This window comes from Protopterus annectens, chromosome 12.part0 (assembly GCF_019279795.1).
Source record: "Protopterus annectens isolate FY-2018-M chromosome 12.part0, PAN1.0, whole genome shotgun sequence".
NCBI lineage: Eukaryota > Metazoa > Chordata > Ceratodontiformes > Protopteridae > Protopterus > Protopterus annectens.
In genome coordinates this window covers 10,823,020-10,850,136 of record NC_056746.1, presented here as the reverse complement: position 1 = coordinate 10,850,136, position 27,117 = coordinate 10,823,020, and the positions used below count along the sequence as shown (strand labels likewise).

At 37.8% G+C, this 27,117-nt stretch overlaps 1 protein-coding gene across 2 annotated transcripts in view; it reads left to right on the top strand.

The window, feature by feature from the left end:
- SYT17 (synaptotagmin 17) overlaps positions 1 to 27,117 on the top strand; it is an 859,797-nt gene that overhangs the window by 74,969 nt on the left and 757,711 nt on the right. The gene's annotated exons all lie outside the window — the stretch shown is intronic.

Sequence of the window (27,117 nt, the reverse complement as noted above, 5' to 3'; positions counted from 1 at the left end):
CTCTCAGCTGTCGGGATATCGCGTTTTTGGTAACCTACCTGTTCGGTCGTTCCGTCTCAGTCTTCCGGGTGTCGGTGACGTGGCGCTTCGGTTATTCGAAGTAGACCCATATATATATATATATATATATATATATATATATTTTATATATATATATATATATATATATATATATATATATATATATATAATTTATACTATATGCAACATCTATATCCAAAAGGAGAAAATCCAGCACATAGAATATTGAATATTGGAAAAATTGTTTTTTTTTTTGTCCATTGGGACTGTGCTTTAAATTTTAGCAATAAATTAGTAAAACTGATTATTTGAGCTTTTATGTGCCGAAGTTTCTCCTTTGAATATTTAACTTTTGAATGCACTCATGGGTGACTTTGAACATTTTTGGCATTTTGCTATATATCTTTATCTATATCTATATCGATATTTATCCATCTATATTTTTTGGAAGATTACTGCAACCGATATTAGCAGTCTTTATTAAAATAGTGCTATTTGTTATATACAAGTGCAACTCAGGCAGGTTCTTCCAAAAATAAAAAAAGTTTCAGTTTTATATGACAAGGAAGCAGTTTTTGTCAGTAGCAAAGGTCTGGATTCGTCTTTCAGGAATAATTTCCAGCTTGTTTTCTGCCGCGGTTGATTTTCTTTCTTTTTTAAAGATTTTTATTGGTTTTCTGCTGCGGTTGATTTTCTTTCTTTTTTAAAGATTTTTATTGGTTTTCTACTGCGGTTGTTTTTCTTTTTTTTTAAAGATTTTTATTGGTTTTCTACCGCGGTTGATTTTCTTTCTTTTTTAAAGATTTTTATTGGTTGATTATTATTACTATGCAATATTGTCATAAAGGAAAAAAACCTGTAAATATGATATCAAATCTTTTAATTATTTATAGGAACTATTTTTGTTTCAAATTAGTCAAAAACAAACACTACACATATTTGCATATTTACAATGTTGCTTGAGATCCGTTTTATACTTTGCAGTATTTTCTTTCTTGTCTTTTATAACAAAATATAAAGCCTTCTTGTAGTCTGTGATGATTCAAAAATTTACCATTGTTTAATTTTGTCTTTTCAAGTAGTTGTTGAACTTTAAACCATGGATTAGGATCAATGTATATCTTGGATGTTCTCTTTTTTTTTGTTTTCTATATGCTTATTCAGTACTTCAAACCGTAGTTGATTTCTTGTCACAGAGTCACTGCTCTGTACACTAAGTTCCCTTTACAAAGGGCAAATGCCTCCCCTGATAGGTCGCCTCAGCTCTGAGCAAGGGCACTGTAGGCCACTTATCTATTTATTTGTTTGTTAATTTTTTACATTAGAAAATGGAGTCCTAGACAGCCCGCCTAGTTCACTTATCTTTGTCTGTTAAGCTGGATGCAACTATGAATTTAATCAGCAAATATATCAATACAAGACCCACATAGCTGCATGCAGGTAATGTCTATTTCAAGTTCCTGTCCGCTTCAAAATAACCGGGAAAACTGCTGCAGCAAAGCATGAAAAGAGGCTGAACAAAGGTGTCAGATTTATAAAGTATTATAAGCCTTACCTCAGCAGTACACAGCTACTGAGGTTGAAGTTCAGGGGAATCTCTGGTTAAGCACCTTGTTCTAGGGCACACGATAGGCAAATGATCAGTAAGGGAATCAATCCCTAGATCACAGGAACTACAGTACAAATACTTAACCCTCTGCACTATCTGCCAGGTGCAAACATTTAAGGGATTCAAACCCATGACTGCCTCCCTCTTGCTCTGTTTCCCTGTATACTATATGCACATGCTTTTCAATGTCCTGTGATGTCGATGCATAAGTTATGAAGGCAGTCATGTAAAAAGGGTTGAAAGTCTGCAGCGATTATGGGCAACTGATAAGTAGGCAAAAATGCATCTTTTGTGTTTTCACAGTTTGGATGGAACACCAAACATAATTGGGAGGGTTCCAGATTATGACCATAGGGCTATAAGTTAGATAGGCTAAGTTTACAGGGACTTCTTCATTCACTACCATGTTTCTTTAACAGAAACTGCAAAATTCAGAAAGAACAACTATTTCATTTAAACTAACTGCTAAGAAATGCTGCATTTAGAGACACTTGCATGTTCTGAATTACTTTTCTGCATCTAAACTTAAGAAATAGAAGTTCATTGGAATGTACTATACATGTTGTCTAAATGTTTTAATACCAATTAACAAAGGTATTATTGTTTAAAAAATATTGAGATTTTGATGGTAGGAATTTTAAGCTATGTTGGACTTGCTTTGCAAATTAAAGACATCTCGATTACAAGATACAATTACTGAAAACTGTTGATATACATGTTACTAAACGTAAAAAAATATATATATTTTTTTCATACATGATGTATTTCTGTAATGTTTCTGTAGGTGGCTTGGTCCCAATCTCCTCATAACATTTCTGTAATGTAATATCACTCTCCCTCAGAGAAAAACAATACTCATATCTACTGATACCTGAAACTGTTTTTCTCTGCATAGAGATTATAACAGAACTTCTTTACAAAGGAGTCTGGGAGCACTAGAGACCAGCAGATGCTTAGGGTGGTAATCAAGCTTCTGGATGCAAAACATTTTTGCATCACAATGTGCCATGTTAGTGCATGGTGTAATGTTTAACTTCCATGCAACATATATTTATGAATCCCAGCCATGTCCTTGTCTTATATATTTGCATTTATTTCAGATGTCTGTTAGCTTGTTAATATGAAATGTATTATGGGAGCAGCAAAATGTGCTGGACATTTTTGTTGCAGTTTTTATTCACCAAATAGAAACTGGAAATGGATAATATTTAAAAACTAGTCAGTATATTGCCATATATTTCCATGCATGCTTTATGTACATTATACAAAGGAAAGCTTTTACTTCCCACTGAAGTGCTATGCTTTCCATTTGGGAGGTAATATCCTCATGTATCCCACCTAGCTTGGTAACTGTAATGGTGCACAATCTGTACAGCTTCATCTGAACACATTTATGTCATCAGCTGCCAACATTTGTTTCCTTTCAGATATAATCCCTACTCTACCATCTGTGTGTATAATTACCCATTTTAAACATTTATTTTACTTTTTTCTGTGTACTTCCTTTTATAATGAAAAAATCTGATCACACAGCTTATCACTTATCGTTGTCTTTTTGATGTGACTGCAAATGTGTGATGAAGCCAATAGATCATTAATGTATTCTTGTTCAAGTACAAGCTTGTTAAAGGAAAAATTGTAGTAAGGGACTGAACATGCTTCTTTGCCTTGCTAATGCTTTTTTTATACCATGTCTTTATATTTTATTAATCAAGGGTGAAAGTACAGTTTGATTATACAGGCATTTAATTTTCAGACTGTGAGCTCACTGTAATGTGGTAATGTATCAAACATCATACGAAAGAACTGATTAGGTATCAGTGTATGAAAGAATATGTGCCACTTGTTATTGATACCTGATTTCCACCTATTGATCTTGACAACATCAACAGTTTTTTGGTTGCAAAAATTTGATCAGAAGTCAGTATGACGGGTTGTTCCAGTGATGTAGAAGGATAAAGCCATAACTACAAACCAGTTGGCACAGGTTCAGTTAGCAGCTCTGGTGACTGACAGAGCAACAGGGAAGGCGGGATGAATATATGTCCATTCAGGGTGGGAGGAAGCTTGTGACTGACCCTCCCCTGGGGGTATGATTCAAAGAGGGGAGTTTCCCTGAAACATAAGCAGTGTGCATGGGAGGCAGTGCAAGGAAGTGGGGGTATGTAACCAACACTCCAGGACAGAAAGAGAGATGGTTGAGCCCCCAGGACACCCCTTGGATCCTCAGCTGGCTTCAGAGATGTCAGAGCAAGTCTTGGGGGGGGGGGTAGAAGGCAAACTGGTAAACCAGGAATGGATGTGGGACAGTGGGGGCCAGACCAATTAAATAATGTCCAAAGTGGGACCAAAGAATATTTAAAAATCAGTTTAATGAATGCAACAACTCTATTTTTCCCATATCCCACAACCCCCAGTGCAGAGCCTGTACCCCCTTTACCTTCAGTCATAGTATAATTAACTTTGGAGTCACTGAACCTTGGGGTAAGGAATAGTTACCTTTGTAGCGACTCCATTTATGCAGTCTGCCTTTCAGAAAGATGACCAAAACCAATGATTCAAGCATAGAGTTTACAAATCACTCAGTTATTCTCCATGATAATGCATGCCACAGGTAGCTACATAAAAATCAAGAATAAAAATAAAAGTACTAGTGTTGCTACTGAAAATCTTTCTGATCTAATATACAACAACAAAAACACATAATTGAAACTGCCAGGTGATAACTCATTTGTGACTTAGAATAGTATTCTTTTAACTTGCTTATGAAAATTACTTATCCTGTGTATTTATTGCAGGGTTTGTAAATGTTCATACTGAATAATTAAAAAGGTAAGCATGCTCAGTGAATCTGTCACCCCCCCCCCAGTTTTGTAAAAAATGCCAACAAGTCCATGTTTAATTGACTAATGGTTATATTTTCCCAAATCACATTTATCATACTTTTACATTGGGTCAGCATTCTTTTTAATATATCCTTTGCTGACTGGGTTAGTCTCACTAGGCTAGTAACCTCTTTTCAGAGGAGACAATATGGTATTTATACTACTGTGGAAAATTTGGCTAGGGCATTTGGGAACTTTCCCTACTTGTCATTGTTGTGAGTGGGACCCATTTTGGAGGAACACTTCCTGTTTCCATTCCAGGTGAAGAGATGGCTCAGAGAAGCAGGGGGGTAGATGGTGAGAGAAGGAGATGATGGAGTGGTGAAAGAAATGAAGAAGAATGCAAATACTGGGACGGGAGAATGTGAGCAGGATTCTGAGGCAATCTTTCAAAGGAACCTGTTTGATGGAGATGAGTCAGCAAATGAAGAATGTAAAATTATAACCCTTCAGTCAGTAGGGTTGCAGGTTGATTTTCTTAAAGATATGGTGGTGCAGAATTAGCCAGAAAATGAAGGAGATGTTTACTGAGGGGACATTATGGAGAAAATACAAAGCGGAGGATGAAAGAACAATCCTGAAGAATAGTGATGAGATGGAAAAGAAAACATACGCAGATAAAGTAAAAGAAGGAAAAGTAGAGTAGCAGAAAAGAAGGCAAAAGAAAATGAGAAAACAGAAGTACGTGATAAGGATTCAAAGTATTAAGACAAAGAAATAAATAGGTATGAAGTCTGGGATAATTTAATAGCTCCTTTGGGTGTAAAAACGCATGAGGTAAGAGCATTTATTCTAATTAACAAAAATATATTTTGTGATATATTTGAGACTGTTTTTCAATGGAAAATTTTGCTGGAGAATATGAAAAAAAAAGAAAGAATGTAAACCATGGAATCTCTATGTGATAAAAGTATTTAACAGGAAAACAAAAAAGAAGATGGAGGTACATTTTCAAACAGAGTTAGAAATGGAGACCATGAAAGAACATTTAAAAGCTTTATGCAAAAAGGTATTGGGCATTGTAAAAATGTATGATAAAAGGGGTTTATGGACTGGTGGCTGGGACTGTAATATTGTTCTAGAAATAGAAAGAGAAAAATATACATATACCAAGCATAATAAATGTGGAGGGGAATGTGGGTGTTGCAAAAATACTGGGAACAGCACAAAACATGTTTTTGTTTTTTTTTTATTGGAAAAGAAGGCTATTTGATAAATAACTGTGACAAAAGAAAATATTTTATTTGTGGGGAAATGGGACATGATGCAAAACATGTGAATTGAAATGTTTTAAATGTAACAAAATCGGACATGTATGGATGGGTTGCAAAAATGTAAATAAGAGGAAGGGAAAGGAAAAAGAAAGATAAGGAAATGAATAAAGAGAAGAAATATTAAAAGTACTAGAAATAGAAGAAAAATTAGATGAGAACAAATAATAAAGAGGTCATAGAAGAAGGTCCTGAAATAAGCGATGAAAAAGATATACATTGGGAGAAAGTAAAAGGGAAAAAAGAATTCTATGGGTAAAAGGGTAAAAGACAGAAAATATAAGTGCAAAAGGAAAAAGAAAGGACATGGATGAAATATAACATGTACAGCTAAAGACTGGAGCTTGGTATAATGGTTAAGGCATGTGACTCATAGACACAAGGTATGGTTTTTGATTCTCACCTTTAGGAAGGAAATTTGTTAGGCTTAGAATGGCCTATTAAGAAAGCTAGCTTAGTAATTAGCTATGAACTTATGATACCATGAATCTAAGGAAAAGAGAAAATTTAAATTTTAGAGTGTTTTCTCTAAATGTGAATAGTATTAATAATATAGTAAGAAGAGTAGAAATTTTGGAGTGTGTAATACATGTGACATATGTGTAATTATATTAGAAAACACAACATTTTTAATGAATGAAGAAAGATTGCAAACAGAGAAACTATGGGGAGGAAAGATAATATGGAATCTGGGAAATGGGAGATTCATAGGTTCATAGTTTCATAGGTTCATAGGTGTGTACTAGGCTAATGGCCCTGGAGCTTTTACAAGCCTAGCCCAAAACAATTGTCCAGGCACCGTGTCACCCGATGCTCGTTCACAGTGCCCCTATCCAATAGGGCAACTGAAATGATCCCTGGAATGAACTTTCTGTTACCTATCTACTCGTCAAGATTTCTCTTGAAGATGGCCAGTGAGGTGTTTATAGGTTCAAAAGTTCATAGGTAAGTACTAGGCTATTGGCCCTAGGGCCTATACAAGCCTAGCCAAAAAGGTACCCTGGCTTCCGCCACCCAAAAACATTATTTTTCTGTGCCCCTATCAAGCAGAGCCACAGAAGTGATCCCCGGGGTGAATTTCCTATTTCCCATCCAATCATCAAGATTTTTCTTGAAGAGTGCTAATGAGGACCTCTGTTTGACATAGATAGGTAGTCTGTTCCAGGGTAGGGGAAGTCTCTGGGACAGGAATCTATCCCTCCAGCATGTTTTGTTTATTGTGGTGACAAGGTTTAGAGAAGAGAGATGTTCTGGAATAGTCATATTCTGTGGAAATTTAGTAAATATATTAGATGTAAAGTCAGAAAAGAAGGGAAGATTAACCATTGTAGATTTAAAATGGAAAGAACAAGTATATAGAATTATAGCAGTATATGTTTTTACTAATTGTAAAGAAAAGGATATCTTATCTAATCAGATTTTAGACTATGTATTAATAAATCTATATATTATAATAACAGGAGATTTTAACTGTAACTTAAGAGGCAAGCATAAAAAGAAAGGAAATGATTTAAGAAAAATGTTAAACGTTATAAGATATGGTAAGTTTAAACTTTGGGACAACAATTCATGTAGTTACTAAAGGGTTATGTATAGAACTGAACTAGATTATTTTATAGTATTAGAAGGTTTTGTTATAGGAGAAGGAGAGGTAGTTGAAACAGGATTTTCTGATAATCTTGCAATATGGCTAGAGATAAAGGAAAATAAGGAATATATAAAATAGGCAAAAGGATAAATGAGAATGGAAGGAATTAAAAATGAAGGAGATTAGTTATACAGTTATGGAAAGATCATATTACTATGAGAACATTTTATAAAAAATGGTCTGAATGGTGGATGATACTTAAGGAAATCTATAGATATTTTTTTTACAGTGGCAGTATGATGTGAGAAAACCAGAGAAAGAAAAATATAAAAGGACATATAATAATGCATTAAAAGATTTAGAACATAATGATAGAAAGTACTTTGACAAAGAAAAATAACTATATGAAATAAATCAAGAAAACATACAAGAATTGTTATATAACCTAAGATATTTTTACAAAGAAAAAGAAACATATTGAGCTATTTAAGCCGATTAGTAAATGGAGATAGTAGTATAATGAGAGAAATAAAAGATGTAAAATGAGAAATAGAACTCAGGAAAGGATTATGAATAGTGTAGTTGGATATGTAAAAGAAATGCTTAAAGAGGAAAGAAGGTAGTGAAAAAACACGGAAAGTAAAAAAGTTAACAGAAAAAGATAATAAGGAATTGAAAACGCATATTCTTTGAATGAGCTAGATAAAGTATTAGGACAAGTAAATATACATTTGGATGCAGGCTCAGATGGAATATGGTATGAAATGTATAAAAATGTAAGGAATTGGCAAACAAAAATATTTTTTAAAGATTTTGAATGAGTGGTTAAATGAAGATTTTAGGTATAAAGAATTAAGTATTGCAATACTTAAATCCATACGAAAGAAGGAAGAAAGAAGACATTTAAACAACTAGAGACCGATAGTACTGAATAATAAAGATTATAAGATATTTGTGAAAATAGTACAAGAGATTTGAAACTAAAATGGAAAATATTATGGAAGATATCCTATATAGTATAAAGGGGAAGAGTTGTCAAGAATTATTAATGATAGAGAAATAAATAAGAAGCAGAAATCCTGATAGGAGACCTTAATAAGGCTTTTGGCACAATTACACATGAAATCTTATGAGTAATAATGAAAGATAAAATATAAGTTTGAAAGTTAGGAAATTATGTACTTCAATGTATAGTAATAATAAAGTGAAAATACTTGTAAATGGCTGGTTAAGACAAGGGATACATATGAGGAGTGTTATAATACAGGGATGTCCAATGAACTGTATACTCTTTGTGTTAGTTATGAATGTGATAGTATGTGAAATAAATTACAAAATGAAGGAGGTGGGGTATATAACACCTGAAGGGTTAAGAATTCTAGTTCTGTTAACATATGCAGATGACATTATAATAATTGTAAAAACAAGCTTTGGATAAAAGAAGTAATATTTTGCAAAAATGAATGTCTAGAGATAAATGGGGTGGCTTTAAACAGAGAGAAAAATAAAGGTTTAAGTGATGTAAATTTTTGTGTTAGGTATAACATTTGGGAATAAAGAGGAAAGTAGAATTCAATGTGAAAAAACATTAGAAGAAACAAAACAAACCTGTTTTTTTGGAGGACATATAAATTATCATTCAGAAAAAAAGGTTTATTTGATAAATTCGGTACTGCTGGGAAAGAATATCATACTTAGCAAATGTATTTATGCTGCCAACAGTATTTGAAAAGGAATTAATTCAGATAATTGTTTCCATTTATATGGGGTTCTAGATTAAATCCAGTAAAAAGAGGATTTTTGTATGCAAATAAAGAAAAGAAGGTTTAGGATTAATTAACCCAGTGGCATATGCTGCTTCATTAAATTTGTGCAAAGTGTTAAAGTGGATAAATGAAAAAGATGGGAGATTGGTAGTAAAACTGTATAAACACAAGTATGATAAATTTTAAGATATGGTAAAAAAGAGTAAAAGAGAAAAATAGTTATAAATGAAGAAATAAAGTGTTACCAAGAAACAATATTTTTGTGGAAAATAAAAATTGATGGTATAGAAAAAGATATTAAATATGGTATAAAATGTAATGCTAAAACATTACTAATGCTAAAACCATGGGAAAATTTAACAGATGAAAAATTTAAAGCTATAAAAATAATAAGCAAATTGTATAATCAGAAACTAGAATGTCAAGATTTTTTGTGGAGATTGGTAATAGATAAATTACAAGTCATCTTCTTTCGGCTGTTCCTGTTAGGGGTCGCCACAGCGGATCACCTGTTTCCATTTCTTCCTGTCCTCTGCATCTTGCTCTGTCACACCAACCACCTGCATGTCCTCTCTCACCACATCCATAAACCTTATCTTAGGCCTTCCTCTTTTCTTGTTACCTGGTAGCTTCATCCTTAGCATCTTTTTCCCAATATACTCAGCATCCCTCCTCAGCACATGTCCAAACCAACATAATCTTGCCTCTCTGGCTTTGTCTCCAAACCTTCCAACCTGGGCTGACCCTCTAATATACTTATTCCTAATCCTGTCCACCCTCTTCACAACCAGTGCAAATCTTAACATCTTTAACTCTGCCACATCCAGCTCAAACTCCTGCCTTTTTGTCAATGCCACTGTCTCCAACCCATATAACACAGCTGGTCTCACTACCTTCTTGTAGACCTTCCCTTTCACTCTTACAGGTACTCATCTGTCACAAATCACTCCCGACACTCTTCTCCACCCACTCCATCCTGCCTGGACTCTCTTCTTCACCTCTCATCCACACTCATCGTTACTTTGAACTATTGACCCCAAGTATTTAAACTCATCCACTTTCACCACCTCTACTCCTTGCATCCTCACCATTCCTCTATCCTCCCTCTCATTCACACACATATATTCTGTCTTAGTCCTACTGACCTTCATTCCTCTTCTCTCTAGAGCGTATCTCCATCTCTCCAGGGTCTCCTCCACCTGTTCCCTACTCTCACTACAGATCACAATGTCATCTGCAAACATCATAGTCCATGGGCACTCCTGTCTGATCTCGTCTGTCAACCTGTCCATCACCACTGCAAATAAGAAAGGGCTCAGAGCTTATCCTTGATGTAACCCCACCTCCACTTTAAACTCGTCCGTCACTCCCACCGTAGACCTCACCGCTGTCACACTACCCTCGTACATGTCCTGTACCACTCTTACATACTTCTCTGACACTCCTGACTTCCTCATACAATACCACAACTCCTCTCTAGGCACCCTGTCATATGCTTTCTCTAAGTCTACAAAAACACAATGCAACTCCTTCTGACAGAAATTACCAGTAAAAGGAAATATGCCATATAAAAAGAAAAGTGATAGAATATGTTTACATTGTCACAGTGAAGAAACTATGGAACATGTGTTTTTGAAATGCAAAAGAGTAAAAAAGTTATTGGGAAAACTATGTAAAGAAGATTTTTTTGAAGATATAAAAGAAATAGATAAAATAAACATGGATATGATTAAATATGGATTTTATCAGAATAGATAAAAATATAGGTTATGTGGAATGAAAAAATAAATGAAATTATGTTTAATGGTAAATGGATTTTACCAGCAATGTGGTGCTGCGGTAGTGTTGTCGCCTCACAGTAAGACGCTGTCCGGTTCGATTCTCAGCTAGAGTATCTTCTGCGTGGGGACATGCGTGAATGGGCATACCTTCGTTGAAGGTTGTGCGTCAGGCCTGGCAAGCCGGTTCATAAAAATCAACTGCCAATCATTAGTGGACCTTGAGTTCCGCTGTGGCGAACCCTAACTGGGAAAAGCCGAAAGACACAAACAAACATTAAGTAATATCAGATGGTGGTTATGGAAAAAGGAGTGGGATTCTAATAGGGATGAACATTTATTATGATTGTAAAGGAAATTATGAATATGTGTAAACAGATTTGTTTATTTATATATTTGTACATATGTAAATATTTTGTAAATAAGAGCTATTTTTTGTATATAAATAAAGGGGTGTACTTTCCTACAATGAAAATTCACTTTTTCAAAATGGAAAAGTACATCCCCACTTAGACCGAACCTAGTGCACCACAATGGAGGACATTGAAAAATGGGCTATGTCCTCCACTGGGGTGTGATAGTCAGGGACCTTAGGGTTAGGGCACGGGTCAAGGTAAGGGGATAGCCCTACTAACTATTCCCTTACCCTAACCATGTCCAAACCCTAAGGTCCGTGACTATCGCACCACAGTGGAGGACATAGCCCGATTTGGAATGTCTTCCACTGTGGAGTGATAGTCATGAACCTTAGGGTTAGGGCACAGGTTAAGGTAAGGGGGCAGCCCTACTAACTATCCTCTTACCCTAACCCGTGCCCTAACCCTAAGGTCCGTGACTGCTAGCCCATTCGGTCTAGCGGGTTCGTGAAATTGCACTTTCGCATTAGTGTGGGTGTACTTTTGAAGTTCGAAGTAGTGAACATTCGTTCTTCAAAAGTACACCCATATAAAGGATGCCTACTCTTTTTGATAGGTACCATGGGATCTTTTACTTCCACCTGAGGTACCACCAATTCAAGCAGATGGGGCCTCACCTTAACATCTCACCTGAAGGGCAGCACACTCAGGAGTGCCCACCTTGTGTTGCACTTCAGTGTCAGTAATTGATCTACCTGGTGTGAGAATAGAACCTGCATCCTTCTGCACCAAAGGGGAGTGTGCTACCTGTTGTGCCACTGACACTGTTATACAATATAATGTTATATTGTAATGATGCATAAATGCATAACAATTATTAGTGAGGTAATTATAAATTTCAGAAAATGCATTATTTAAGCTAAGAACATCTGATCTCTCTAAAAGATCAATACTCAGGCTTGAGATTTCAAAATGCATTTATTATGCATTATTACTGTGAGATGTTCCATCAGTAATACTGGTGCAGTAGCCCAAAGCTATGTGGATTGTATCACCTGCTCAGAATATATCGGCCAGCCAGTCTCTAAAAGTCTTTGGTTTCTCTCCACACATATGCCCAAGCTACTGTAGCATGAGCTCCAAAGGGAGAAAGTATCAGGCATGGGTACCAATAACTACTGAGTACTTTTTTGCCACCCTCAAGGGTGCTCTTTCTGGGCTTCACGAGATTGATGGTCAGCTTTGATCTTCCAGAGTCCTCTTAGGTGAACTCTTCCACACAAGTTTAGTTTTTGTCTTGATTGAAAATTGTACTGGAGCTCTTTAAATAGACTGACATTTGTGTGTGTTTACTTATTACTAGAATCAGCTTATTACACAGGATATTTTTAGTGGGAGCTAATTATGTCTGTTTTGGGCACATTGTTTATGGTACAACTGTGCTAATTTTGTGCTTTTTGTGTTTTTAGTTGAAGGACTTAAGCATTTGTAATAGAAAGTAAGTGTGTTTAGTGCTTGTATACACTTTGTGACAACTTATCTTCCAACTTCCTTTCAGCTATGGGAACCAGGGAAGCCATACTCCATGATATTAGGGGACAAAAGTGTACTGCTTTGCATTTGCTTTTGTGATTATTCAGACTGCTGTGAGGAAGGGTGTGTGTATGTAGTGCTTGTGGATACTTGAATGAATTCTTACAGTCTGTCCAACTCCTTCCAGTTGTGCTCAATGGTGAACAGTTTTTTTTTCTCTGCAGGAACATTGATTTCTGATAGTCAGTCCCTAAGAAGCAGACAGACTCTATAAAGCTCCTCAGTCTAACAAGCCGATGTTTTCTCATCTCAGTTCTGACCCATCAGATATTGCTATTTCTTTTGCAGCTGCTAACAAGTTTTTGGTCAATGCCAATCCTTCTTCTGATAAGGATGGTTAAAGCTTTAACAGATTTGGGAAGACAAGCTTCTTCTTCTTTAGTCTTTAGCATTTTGAACTACTAGGCTCATATGTTGATGTATGCTGGCTTGTCCTGAGGGTTTGAGGAACTTTTCTGCCACTTTGCCTTCAAAAAGTAGGCCCTTTTTGAATGTTGTTATTGCTACACTTTCTCAAGTGCCTAAACATTCTTTAAAGAGTATGTATGGTTGTGTTTATTTTGTGTCCAGAATAAAAGCTACTCCTACTTTGATGAGATGTTTTCCTTGATTTATCAGAAGGTTTCACAAGGTGTTAAATCTGAGATTTTGAATTATTTTTTGGATAAGGAGGTTTTCTTTGGTTGTTCTGCTGCTCAGATACCCATACAATTAGATGATAAAGGCAAATTGATTCAGGGGGTTACTAAGATTTTTAATCCTTGTTTTCCTAAATGTACTAACACCCCTAGTTCTTTTTTTTTAAAGCAAAATAAGCAATCTCAAAAAAGTTTCTAGCAAACAGGTCTCTTAAAAAAAGTGGCAGGAGGAATGTAATAAAAATTAGGGCTCCCTTCACAAAAAGTGAGAGGCCTCCCATTCAGAATGACTATTCCAGAATTTCCTCCCACTTCCCTCCCTCCTGGCTGCCTCTTCAAATCTATCCCAGAAACTGGTTCTCAGTCTTCCCCATTGACAGCAGATTTTTTTTCAGATAAGAGGATTCTGAAAGTCATCCAGGAGGGTTACAGACAGAACAGGGAAACCTCCCTCCTTTTCAGGGTAGTTGTCCTCATCCTATGAACTAGACAGAAGTATCTCCTCTGGTTTTAAATCTTATGCTTTCCATGGGGGTTGTGATGATGTGAGATATTGGCAGCTATTCCAGGAGAAGTATGGCAGTGGATGTGTAGCATATGCTAGCATAGCTAGCTAGAATTTTGTATAGAATTACATGTCAAATTTGTATCAAACTGATTTGTACAGATGTGTTGAAAAATGTATTTGTAAAGCTTCTTGTGTTAAAAATGTACCAATAGTGTGCATGCATTATTGTAACTGTTTAAATGTATATGTTTTAACAGAAGATATTGGAAGAAAAGAGGTTAATCTCAAACTTTAAAAATAGTAAGAAATTGAATTACTGGGGCTAGGCCATAAAGATGTCATGTCACTGTTTTGAATGAAGCCCAAAGATGCATTGTCTCTAAGAAGTATGGTTTATTAGCTCCTGTAGGAAGAGCAGAAATGTTTTATGGTTTTATGACTTCCAAGAGCTGCAGCAGATCTTAGGATGGCTGTGTGTGCGTGTGTGTGTGTGTGTGTGTTATTGACACATAGGTGCAAAAGCCTTGTAATTTCTAATAATGGGGGGTTGCATGGGAACCAGAAGTCAGATGACCAGAAATATGTGATGTCATTCTGTAATCCCTCACTAAAAATAATGTTTAATACTAGGTGAGACTGAAGTCTCAGGGCACTCTGTTTTGGAAAATTGACACAGAAGGATCACTCACCTACTTCACTTATCTTGCTCTAGTAAGTGACCAGGGAATAGTAACTCTTTAGATTAGTCAGGAAATATAGTGAGATTAGATCAGTACTGTTTTACTGTATATGTGTGAATCTATTCATCTGTGATATTTTAATATTTCCTGTGGTTGAAACTCTGGTGTTTATTCTAAATAGACATTTAGTGCTTTCATGCTCTTTTCTTATTTATTACTAAATATATGTGCACTTTTCTTTGTGGCTGGTCCTTTAGAGAATATTTTAACCTTTAAGAGTACTCATAGCTGTTTGGTGACTCTGTGGCCACTCCTGAAAGCTTTACTGCATTGGTCAAACTGCCATTCATATTACTATTAACTTCACTCAGTATATTTGGGTACTCTTGTAACAACCTTAGAGTAGCTGGCTTGAGAGTGTCGGGTGGCAGTAACTACCTTATAGTCTGGGCAGAAGGGGTCATAGCTAGACCTGTGCCAGCCTTTCCCAGGTGTGTGTGTGTGTGTGTGTGTGTGTGCGTGTGTGTGTGTGTGTGTGTGTGTGTGTGTGTGTGTGTGTGTGTGTGTGTGTGTGTGTGTGCAAATCAATTCTGAAAGAGTGTGTGCATCAGCTACTTGGAGCAGGGATACAAAGCACTGGTTTCACAGAGAGAGTGGTGGAGGACTTGGCTTGGACACTTGGCTGAGGACTTAACTCTACAGCTGTGCCAGTGGGGAGCCTTACTGGGGACCTAGGGAGAGACAGAGAGAGAAGCCCAGACCCTAGGCTGAGTGTATTCCCTGTCTGCTCTTAAGAGAAATTGTGCTTGATGCAGAGAGCTGCATCTGGAAATACTGAGTTTATCCATTTTTGTTCCAAGTGAATGTCCCTCTACAGTGTCATTGGAGAATTTTTAGGCTCCTTGATTGTTGGCCCAGAGAGGGGACGTCACAGGGGTCATAGAACCAATGCTTGAAAAATTGGATGGGAAAAATATTTTATTCAAGAATGTTTCTTGTGCCACTGTGGGATAGTTGTTGGAGACCAGTTATCAACCTGATTTTTTTAACTTGTTTGTTGAAATGTTGACTTTACAAAGTCTGTTATTAAGTGTCCTTTCTCTTCTGTGTACCTTGGTAACTCTAGACTTGGTAAGATGCTTAACAACACATTCCTATTGCCACTGACTTCAGAGCTTTCCTCAGATTTTCTGTGCCAGGGGCACATTCTCAGTTGTTCTCTGTATTACCATTTAGGTTATCTTCAGCTCCAAGGGTGCTTACAAGGTGTCTAGCTCCTGTTATAGCTCATTTTAGACTGTAGGGCATTCATGTATTTCCTTATTTAGATGATGTCTTTACCTCTGCAGAGTCTTTTTCTTAGGTTTCATGAGTCCCTGACGGGTTACAAATTTCCTTCTTAGCCTGGGTTTTCAAATCAGCAGTTGAAACTCCTCCTTAATTCCAATTCACAGAACAGTTTTTCTAAGATGTCTTCTAGACTCTTCCCTGCATTTCTAACACAAGAGAAAGTGGAGTTGCATCTGGATATTTTCCTGAGTTTCTCCAGTCAGTCTCAAATGTCAGCCAGATAATATCTCAGGATTCTATGGTTCATGGCATACAAGATTCTTATGATTTGTTTCACCAAGCTGCACTTGGGAAAAGTCAACTTTTTTAAAACAATATGTGTACTCAGCATTCTCACACTCTGGAATTTCAAATTCTAGTCTTGGGGTGTGTGACATTACTTCTTTGGTGGAAACTGATTTGCCTGAATTTGGGTCTCCCTTTCTCTCTTCTAACTTCTCCTCAATCTTTTTCAAAAGACAAATCAAATCAGATTTTGCTTGGGATACTATATCTATGAAGGTAAATGTCCAGGATCTTTGGAACAAAACAGGCAGACCAACGCACATAAATGTAGCTGAGATGCTAACTGTGATCCATGCTTTAGAATCTCTTCATCATCAGCAGTCCTCAGAATCTCTGCAGGTGATTGCAGACAATACCACAATGATGTGGTACGTAAACAAACAGGAGGGCAACAGGTCTTAACTTTTGCGCATGCTGGCTATGGTGGCTTGGGAGGTTATTCTGAAGCATTGTTTAAGCCTTGGAGCAATGTCTAACTAAATGACTTGCTTTGAGTCACACAATAGACAAGTGGAGGCTGTGGGAATCAAACCCAGAACTGATACAGAGTTTAGGTTTAACAATGCATAGTTTAAAATACTGCACCAAACGTCCAGGATCATTACATATGAACAAACCAAAATAACAAATTTATATTCGTTAACACAGCTCATGTTTTATATTTTCAAAGTCTCAGTTGGAAGACTTTATTTCAAGCATGAATACTAATAATTTCTCAGTATAGTGAGATGAAAGTATATTATATTATGATTTAAATTAGTTACACAGTTCTGGTAAATAAAATATGTAACTAATGTTAAAAAGGCAAGCATGTCTAAAGTATATATTCTATTCGTGAATATGATATAGATTGTTAAATGTCAGTTTTTAGGGCAACAAATGAATTGTTTTATGGAAAGTGTGTTGTAGTTTGTTGTTTGAAGAGTTAGGAAATATTAATGAGCAAAAAATGAAAGCTGAAGTCACTTACGAAGATTATTTTCTGTTTATGTACAAGTCTGAATCTAAATATTGCAGAAGTAATGGAGGCTAACAGCAGTTCTCTCTGAGGGAGGCCGTCAGCTAATTTAGAGGCCTGTGTTATTAAATATTAAAATGCTGTTTTCACCACAAGTGATACATATTCAGATCAAACGTATGTTTCCCAGATCTAGCAATTTTAGCATGAATGACATCAGACACCATCTGAGTGTCCTTCAGAAATGCATAATGTGATAGCCTTTACAGTAAGGAATACTTCAACGTTCTCTTTGTAGCACTGCATGCAACAGACATTCAAAAAGTAGCACAAATTAAAGCATCTTGACAAAAAGGGAATTAGATATGGGGTTGCTTTTTTTCCCAGAAGAAAGTCTTTCCCTTTTCTTCTTAATTTTCCATTATCATATTTTGCATTTTAATATTCTGCCATGGAATCCAGCTTTTCTTTCTTCTTTCTCCATTTCAGATTATGTCCTAGAGATAGGAAAACATTGATACATTACTACAAAAGGCCAAATGGACAAAGGCAATTTCTCTGTTTGTGTAAACATTTGTCTTCTATGTTCTGAGAAACTTGTTAGAAACAAATAAATGTTTATTTAGTTGTGCTGTGAGAAGCCCTTCTGTGGATAGTACCACGGATGCAAAGGATACTTCTGTTGTATAATTCATCCTTGCAGTATGTTAAAATTAGTAGTTTTTGTATTTGTTTTTATAATAGTTCTGGTTTTCACAGGGAATGTGACCCTTGGAATATTCTGTAGGGCTAGGATTTTATATTAGAATTTATACTTAACGAGAATAGCATACATACTGTCCGCATAGGCTTAAAATTTACTTAAGCTAGGTATATGAAATTATCTTCGACATAATGCTGAGCTGATGAGAGTTTTTCACAAATACTGCCCCAGTCGTAAAACAAGGTGGCTGAATACATTGTCAGTCACCTGGGTTCAGTCAGTGGTCTAGGGGGTGGCTAGGGGTTAAGATCAAGAAGATGAGAGACAGATTTCCATCTCTGAAGGGGAGTTGAGATAAAGCTGATTCAAAAATTGCCCACTTTTGAGGGCTACATGTCCATTCCTTCTGTAGTGAGGGTTATTGCAGGCAAGCCTGGGATGTAAGATCTCCCAAAAGCATAGAGATAAACACACTGAAGAATCTGTAGATCTAACATCTCATAAAAAGAAAGGGGAGCTTGTTATTTCAAGGACATACAGGATAATGAGCACATTTTGTGTGTGTGTGTGTGTGTGTGTGTGTGTGTGTGTGTGTGTCTGGAATTTGAAAAGTAAATAAAGCCAGTCAGTTCCATTAATGCAAGCAAGCTTATTAAAAACAGTGTATGTGTATAGATGTGTGTTTGTGTGTGTGTGTGTGTGTGTGTGTGTGTGTGTGTGTGTGTGTGTGTGTGTGTGTGTGTGTGTGTGTGTGTGTGCGTGCATGTGTCTGTGTTTGTGTGCACACGTGTGTGTATGTGTGTGTGTGTGTGTGTGTGTGTGTGTGTGTGTGTGTGTGTGTGCACATGTTTGTATGTATGTGCTTGTGTGTGTCTGTGTGTGTGTGTGGGGATGCAGTCTATGTATTTTTGTGTGTGAATTTCATGTGCTTTCTGTTATTAAGAATGGGTCTGAGTTAAGTGATTATTAATGTGGTTAGAATGACAAATGCTCGGTGGTACTGGCAGAGTGAAGTTAAAAACCTTACTATAGGTAGAATTTTACTCTATTTCAGATATGCATTTATATTGGTTTACTATCACATATCTGATTGTCATTTAGACGATCGAATATGTGCAAAAATCATTTTCTCGAACTGAGAGTTTGATCACCACAATGTCGAAGCTGACATGAGTGAACAGCCACTATTGTCAGCTTCAACATTGCGGTGCAGATCGCACTATAGTGGGGATCGGGAAATGTACCCTTACCCTCAGTGTAGTGCGATCTCAGAGTTTGTATATATAGGTAGGGGGTGTGGGGGGTGCAGGGGGGCTTGCCCCCCTGCAAACGTTATTGTTAGCTGTGGGCAGATGTGAGCATTTCAGCAAAGTCGATATTTGACATTGCTGAAGTGCTCTGTTCGATATTTCAGTTGCTCGATGTTTTGATTTCTGACTATTTGTCAGAAATTGTTGCGTTCATCTAAATGATATTCGCAAATATGAAAGTAAACCATTTATATCTCATATATCTGAGGATTGATTTTGTGATGAATTAAATATTTTGTATTGTAAGTTTAGACAGCAAGTTTTCTAATAAATGGGAAAGCCATGAATCCTGAAACATATCCCTTAATTACAAAGTTGCAAGATATTTGATCATACAAGTAGACCCCTCACATATTTCATTTAACTCTTTTACATGTATTTTTATAGTAGATTTCTGTTTCCAACTCATTTAAATGAGATATGGCCAATTATGTAGTTTGTCTATTGAAAAGGAATTTATGTAGGTTATTTAGATTTTATAAATAGAGTATCTCATACTTTATGCAGTTCAATTTTAAGTTTTAGTCTTTTGTAAAGCAGTTGGTAATGTTCTCATGTTGTTTTATTAGAATATTAAGAATTATATTAATATATGTTAGTTTTAAAGTTTAGTTAACTATTTTATTTCATTTAATGTCATTTTGTAAGGATTTTTAGCTTTGGATCAACTTTTTCAGTGATGCAATTTTTTGACTGGATGGTTTTCTTTTCTTTTGTTTTCTTTTGTTTCATTCTAAATGTGATGCTTTTTATTTGAATGTGATTGATCTTTCTGTGTGAGGTAGTAATTTGAAGTGCTTCTGTGTATAGTTTTTATGTATGCAGTGTGTTTGTGAAGTTTTTTTGTCTGTTACAATGTAGTCGAGTTACAGTCACTGAAGACGTGTATAATGTAATAATAGATGTTTGTTGATGTGGATATAGTAGTGAAAAATGCTTAATGACACAGAAAAAGTGGTGATAATATAGCTTGTAGTCTGGCTCAGATGAAACAAACATTTTATCACACACTTTTTCAGTTTCAGTGTCTATTGGTAGGATATATATTTACACTAACCTTCACCCCCCCAGATACAAGGTAAGATAACAACACATATTTGATGCACTGCCTAGATATTTAAAATAGTAACAGATCAAAGATATTACCAAGAGTTTTGTAGCATGAAAATGTCACAACTAATCAACTATATCCGTTGCTCTTCAAACTACAAGAGCAATGTACACTAACAGAAAAAAGCCTATAAACCACCACAGTGCACGAGGAGTCTATGAAATAAAATTCCATAAAACTTTCCCTTTACCATCATAAGTGCCTGCCTATTGTACCAATAATTAAAGAATTATACTCCCTAAGTACCAATTAAAAAACAGTCCTATGTCAGTCCTATGTCAGCCAGTCAAACATGGACATTACCAGAAAGTTGGTCCCAAAATGGCATCTGCTAGCTAAACTAACTTTAAATACAAAAATACAGAAGATGTGGAGTCTGGAGAAAAATGAAAGAATTTCAAGGGAAAATACGAGAGCTAGAAATGGTGGTAGATGAACTACCAAGGTAATAAAGGGCAGATAGTGAGACTGGAGTGGAGAGATTAGGAAGCCACTAGACAGGATTGCTGGTAAAAGAAAGATGAAGAAAGGTGGAAGGTAGGTGGATATGGGCAGAGGTCATCAAACAAACAAAGCTGTTGGACTGATACAGTGCAGTGTCAAGGGTGGATGATGACAGACTTGAGGAAAGAATGGTTGATGGGGGTAGGAGAGGAGGCAAAGTGTATTACTTGTGTGGGATCTGAATTTGCAAAGGGCAAGATGTGAGATTCTGAGTTCCAAGGCAGAGCAAAAGTGATAATTGGCTAAGTTCTTGGACCTTGAGATGTTCAGCCTATCAGTGTGAGTTTGTATTGAAAAAGGATAGAACTGTAGACATGGTCTTAATCAAGATGATAGTGGACATCAATACCTAGGTGTAGGCACTGTTAGCCAGCAAACATCATGCCACTACCTGATTTAGAGTGGACGGAAGGGAAGGAATGCAAAGGCAAAGTTAATGGTATAGTATTTTTATTGGTATTGTTGCAGACATACCTGGGAGGGAAGGTCAAAGATTAGTTAGGAGGCTGGATGCAAACTGAGGGAGTAAACAAGGTAGGGGTCATGCTCATGCCTAACATATACATCCATAAACATAGGAAAATAACACTGACTCCCACCATAGCTGAAAAATGTAGTTAAAAAAATAGCATTTTTGTAGTAAGAAAGTAATTTGTCCCCCTCCATTCAACACACATTTCCTTTATTTAAGTATACTATCTCCATGATTGCACAACTATAGAGAAAAAGCACACAACCTATAGACAAAATATTCTAGTGCCCTGTTTGCAACAGTCAGCCACATGTTACAATAAATCTGACCTGGACCTGCAAGAAAACTTGAATGCATAACATACTCCACACTACCTCCTTTAAAAACCCAGAGTCCAACCAACACCTTACAAAATAATAGCATCAGTCCATAACAGGTTAACAGTCAAATAAAATGACAAATGTTTAATGATGGTGAACAACAGTTTAATTGCCTAGTGATAGTTTCATCAACAAAACTGCTGTCTGCACCTGCATGCTTAGGTTCATATGTTCATAGGTATGTACTAGGTTAATGACCACAAGAGCCTTTATAAGCCTAGCTCTGCAACCCAACCCAACTGTGTTCCTATGCATTATGGGTGTTTATTAGTAGGGGGCATGTTAATTAGGAAGGTTCTAAAAGTTATGTGGGGGATATGTTAGTTTGGGTATTACTGTCTTCCTCTGTCTAGCACAGACATGGGGGCCAGACCTGGAGTGAATATCTGATTTCCCATCCAATGGTCAAACTTACACTTAAAAAAGGCTAGGGATAGACTTTGCTTTACAAGGATGGGGAGCCTGTTCCAGAACATCGAGATCCTCTGAGGCACATATCTGTCTCATCAACATATCTTATCTATGTACAAACAAAATTTAAATCCTTGGATCTAGTAGCTCTGGTGCTGTTCATTTATGCGGATGTGCAAAAGTTCCATCAAAAGTGGATCAGTGGATGCCTTGTATACCAGGCATAAATCACCTTTCATTAACCTGTACGAGACCGAATATAGCAATTGGGCTTTCAGGCACTCTGTATAGGTCAATGTGTTTATACCCTGGATTCTCCTGGTAAGGGACCTTTGTGGGTGTTCAACTGTTGCATATGCCTGGTCAGGTAGATGCTGAAGGGGGAATTATACACCAAATGATTTTCTTAATACCTTTGCCATATGTTGGTCAAAAGCCAGATTACTGTTTACATATGTTCCCAGATCCTTGACTACCAGGTCAACTCTTAGGGGTGTCTTATTGATGGAGTAATTAGCCTGGGTGGCAGTTTTCCCAAAAGGAACTATAATGCATTTCTTGGCATTGAGTTTCAATCTGTGACTTTGGCACCAGTCATTTGTCTGTGTTAGACCCTCTTGTAAGATGCTTGTGTATTTGGCAGAATCTCTCAATTTGCAATCATCTGTGAACTTGGTCACGTAAAGGCCCTTGACATTAACCTTTACCTCCAAGAAGTAGATGCCAAATAGGAGCAATTTCAGCATGGAATTCTGAGGTACCCTGTTATAGAGGGGAAGATAAAGTCTCCCATGAAGAGGGTGTTTAGTCTAATGGTGAGTTTCTCCAGTAGTTCTAGGTATGGGCTATGGGATTCTAAGGACACTGAGGGTGCGCTACAGCTTGCTAGGTTATGGTGTGGTGTGGGACTTTGTCTATGGTGATTTGCACAAGGATAAATTACAGGACATCATCCTGTTTAGCCAACCTAGAGTTGTGCTTGTTCCTAATGTAGATTGAGACTTCTCCATCTTTTGTCCTTGTTTATGTAGCTGATGGTCTAAATGTGTGGAAGGTACTGAGGCCTTGCACTGTCAGAGTACTTTCTGTGTATTTAAACCAGTTCTAGCAAATTAAAGAACAAGTTAGGAATGGCGTGCTCACAATATGGACAAGAGTGAGAAGAAGAGACATGAAGAGGAGAAGGCCAATGGAGTTTCAAAGGAATGAGAAACTAGCAATTAGGGGAAAAGACAGGGCACATAAGAGGTGAAAAGAAGAGGATGGGGAGGCAGGGAAGAAAAAGGGCAATGAGGGTATCATAATGGCAGCACAGGTAGTGAGGGCAAGAAAGTGATAGGTGACAGTGATGCTGTCTCAGCAATGGTCTAACTTGGGATGGTCTACAGCTACCCTCCCACTACCATGGAGAACATGGCCTGTGGAAGCAAATGGCAGTTGCAGTGTGACGCATGGTGTTACCTATGGGAGTAATATTGTGATCTCACTGGCATTGTGTGTACCCTGTCCCTAAATTCTGTGCCACTGAGCAGTTATTACAGTTCATTTTAAAGGTCATGGAGGAAGCTCATCATTGCTGTGAGTAGCAGCCATTTGTGCTTGTATCACTGACCTGCACATAGGATCATAGGATCATAGGAGGTTACTAGGCTAATGGCCGTGGAGCCTTTACAAGCCTAGCCAAGAGTTTATCCCCAAAAAAGAAACCTCAGTCAGCACCTGTCACCCTTGTCAGTGAGGGACACAGGTTGAACCCCTGGGACAAATGTGTGGTTTCCCATCCACTCGTCAAGGTTGCACTTGAAGAGGGTCAGCAATGCACTTTGATGTGTATGGAAAGTCTATTCCAGAGACAGGGCAGCCTCTGGGAGACAAACCTGTCTCTCCAGCAGGTTTTGTTAATGTCACATAGTAGATTTAGGTCTTTTGATTGGGTAATGCGCAAGGAGTTCGACTTACTGATGTGGAGCATCTCTAGCAGGCAGGGTCCGAGATTGTCTTGTAGATGAGATACAGGTCACCTCTGAGCAATCTGTATCATACCGAGTAGAATGACAGTGATTTGAGCCTGTCCACATAGGACAGATGTTGGAGGCCATGGATTCTCTTTGTGAGGTATTTCTGTGGCCTTTCCAGTTGGTGCAGGTGTTTGGAGAGGTACATACCAAATGGGGTGTTGTACTCAATTATTGGCATAATGAGGGAGGAGTACAGAGAGGTAATAACCTCCTTTTTTCTGGATGCAATTCCTTTACTTATGAGATGAACCAAGTAAAAGGCATTTCTGACCACTGCCGCTACATGATGGTCAAATGTGAGATTGTTGTCAACCTGTGTACCCAGGTCTCTCACCACAGGTTGTGTGCTTAGGGAGTTGCCGTTGATGTAGTAAACAGTAGGGGCCGTGTTTTTGCCGAATGGTATAATAATACATTTTTTGGCACTTAACGTAAGGCCGTGACTTTGGCACCAGCCATTTATTGGTGTAAGACCCTCTTGTAGTATGTTAATATAATTTGGGGAGCCAGTGACAGCACCCAACTTGCAGTTGTCTGCAAACTTGGTCAGCCACAGGCCTTTTGTCTTTGCCTGGACCTCTGAGAAGTAGATGCCAAACAGTAGAGGTACCAGGACAGATCCCTGGGGAACACCACTAGTGACAGGTCTGCTGTCGGAGGTAGAGGCACGTATTTTGACCTTGTGGGTCCTATCGGTGAGCCAGTTGGCCACCTGCCTGATGAGATAGGGATTTATGCCAAGTTGTGTTACCTTTTCAATGATACCCAAGTGGGGGATTGTGTCAAAGACTTTAGCCAAGTCAAGGTAAGCTGTATGTACTGACTTTCCCCTCATCCAGGGCCTTGGTGACAGCCTTAAAAAAGTCAACCAGGTTCAGCAGGCAAGATCTGCCCTTGACAGATCTGAACTGGGTGGGGTCAAGTGCTTGGAGATTGCCTATTGCCTATGTCCTTGTTTATGAAGTCCATTTACTGGTTAATGCTGAATGTTGTAACCACACCAAGGATGGTTCTGTAGCTGTGACACTGCTGAACCCCCACCTGTCACCTATGGTTGGCATATACAACACAGATGCAGTGAGCATTTGACATGCTGTCTCTTCTGGGGACACAGGCACAACCCATGCAGGACCCACAAATACAACATGTCCATTATGCACTGGTGAGGCTGTATCAACCTTTACCTTTTCAGGGGCCTATGTAATGATGGCTGTGGGTGAGCACTCCAACCTGGAGTGATATAGACAATGCCACCGTGCTACTGGACAATTGGATGGTTTCACTGTGCCTTTTGATGTTGTTATCATTGTCAGCTACAGGTGTCCTACTGACCACAGCCCTCTGTTGACCTGCTGTGTTGAACCCTCCACTAGCAGAATCTGTGAGAACAGAGACACACATGCCCATGAACATATGCCCCTATAACACCTATGCGTACTACTGTACATTAAAATACAGCTATAACATATACTGACAGATATACCTTTTCATGCAGACCAGAGGTGCCTGAAAGTACAGATATACAGGTGATCTTTGGTCAGTCCTTCCCTTCAAATATGTAGTGGAGTGTACTGTACTGTACAGTTGTGACATTACTAACCTACTGTTTCCTCAACTAATATACAGGTGATTGCTACCAGATCACCTCTCCTATTCAAGCCACCCCCCCCCCCCGTGTATGACAGGTCACTTCTCCTCACCAGTGAGTGACACCAAAAACAAGATGACCTTACAGTTCTGGTGCTCCTCCCCTTGTGGTGGACCTGTCTATTTCAGTGTCCTATTCCTTTTCCTTTGCATGGAGTATTATAGCACTAACCCTTTGTTGTACCTTACTCACAACATTTACACCCTATACCACTTCCTGCCAATTCTGAGCTTGATAATGCCCCTGTAATTCATTTTTGCCAAGGAGGCACACACCATGTGTGTAGACAACTTGCATTAACACTACATTATCCTGGCTAATGAACTCTTCCAGGTGTTGCCTCCCTCAGGTGGTCATGCCACTGCATGTAAACTTGTAGGTGAAGTATGCCAATCAGTGGGTGTGCATGGTGTGTTGTGGGATGCACATAGCTATGGCCAAAGCAGCCACCCCCTTTTAAGCTCCTGGTTATGTGCTACAGTTAGTCCTATGCGCACCCCCCCATTTACATACTGTAGCCATTGGCATAGCCTTCACCTTTACATACATTGTTATCAACTGCAGTCAGTGTCTTACGTAGCCTCCACACTCATTTAAATGCTGTAACCATCGCTCAACATATGATCCTGGGACCAGATAACCCTTGTGTCATGTTCTTCCCAAGATTTCCAATGTAAATAGAGCCTCCCTCCTCAGCCACAGATATATACTAGAGTTCTATGCCAGTGTCATAGTTTCCAGTTACACATGTGCCACAACATCTGCCTCACTATGACTGAGATCCACTACAAGGTTTATTGTTCTTGCTGAGGTACTTTAACAAGCAGGACTCCTTCCTTAACTCTTTGAAGTTCCAAATTGACAGAAACTTTCCTGAAATGCATGGGTTTCACAGTTTTATGATACTGAGTGGCATTGTACAACATGGTGCCAGCACTTTACATCATGCTAATAAAAGCCAGTTAACATAGTGGCTATGCTATTTAAACTAGTTAGCTGCCTAAACATGCCAACATTAGTCACACATGTCACGATGGCCATGAAGCATATGACCAGAAGTATCATGCACATGGCATGTTTATGCTTGCAGTGTCACAGTGCAACACACTGGCCATGTATTATTGCAGTGGTGCAGTGCTACAGACCCATAGTAGAACAATGGTGCAGCATTACATTGTGTGACACATAATTCACAGACATAAGTTTGTCTATATAGGGATACCATATTGATCATTGAGTGGACATGAGTTAATGGCCATAGCTACTTCAGGCAC